Source organism: Lycium ferocissimum, chromosome 3 (genome assembly GCF_029784015.1).
Source record: "Lycium ferocissimum isolate CSIRO_LF1 chromosome 3, AGI_CSIRO_Lferr_CH_V1, whole genome shotgun sequence".
Taxonomy (NCBI): domain Eukaryota; kingdom Viridiplantae; phylum Streptophyta; class Magnoliopsida; order Solanales; family Solanaceae; genus Lycium; species Lycium ferocissimum.
In genome coordinates this window covers 48729641-48730677 of record NC_081344.1, presented here as the reverse complement: position 1 = coordinate 48730677, position 1037 = coordinate 48729641, and the positions used below count along the sequence as shown (strand labels likewise).

The 1037-nt window shown below is 43.4% G+C and overlaps 1 pseudogene; it reads left to right on the top strand.

Moving 5' to 3' along the window:
• Positions 1-627: 627 nt before the first annotated feature.
• On the top strand, positions 628-742 carry LOC132051319 (5S ribosomal RNA; annotated as a pseudogene).
• The last annotated feature ends 295 nt before the right edge of the window (positions 743-1037 follow it).

The following is a 1037-nucleotide window of genomic DNA, read 5'->3' as shown; positions in this document are numbered from 1 at the left end:
CATATTATCGGATCGATTATGAACAGGACGTAATATGAATATAGTAAGAACTTTATGGAAATTAGTAAAGCCTAATTAGAAAGCGGCTAAAGTTATGATGTGGTTTACGTAGCTAGAATATAAAGGTAAGTGTGAAACGGAAAAGTGAACTATAGAGCGAATAAGCGAGATTTATCAGGTTCTGTAAGGAAAGCCTGGAATAAGGGTTATATAATAGTGGGAATGATAGTGGGCGTGAGAAAAGAAAGGGTAATCGGAAGAAGGAAATAAGAAGGGAGTGAGACAACGGTATAGTAATAGACCATGACGCGCGCGATTAAGGATCCGGGCGTCGAAGTGACGGGATTGTGAAAGACTCGGTTGTAGAAAGGATGAGGAACAAGGTAAAATGAGAGCGAGAAATTCAAAGGCTGGTAACGAGGATTTATAAATAACGGCGGTCGGGGTGTGTTCATCGTCATCGAGAATTTGGAAGTCTAGAACGAAAGGTAACCATATCCACGAGTGAAAAGCGGATACCGAGAGCCAAAGGAGGGGTAAAACAAGAATTATGCTATAAGAGCGCTTCGAAGTCCGTTAAGACTTCGACCTACTCCGGATCACGTGACGGAGGTCATGCGGTGAGGTGGATGCGATCATACCAGCACTAACGCACCGGATCCCATCAGAACTCCGAAGTTAAGCGTGCTTGGGCGAGAGTAGTACTAGGATGGGTGACCCCAGGGAAGTATGCAAGAAACCCCAAAGATTTAGTCATAAGAGATAAATGAAAAGCTAGGATAGTCTGAATGAAATTAGAGTATACGGAATGGTTGGGGACCATGAAAGGCCACACAGCACGCGACAGACTAGACTAGAAGAGAGACGAAAAGTACGCCACGGCTACGGAATTAGGATAGGCTTGAATAGCGTTTGGAGGCGTTTTGTGGGCTAGTTGGTAATAATTATATGTATATATATGAATGAGTACGATATTTTGTTTGTGATTGCATCAGTGGACACATGCGTCCAGCTACTGGTGCTACGATAAGGAAGAC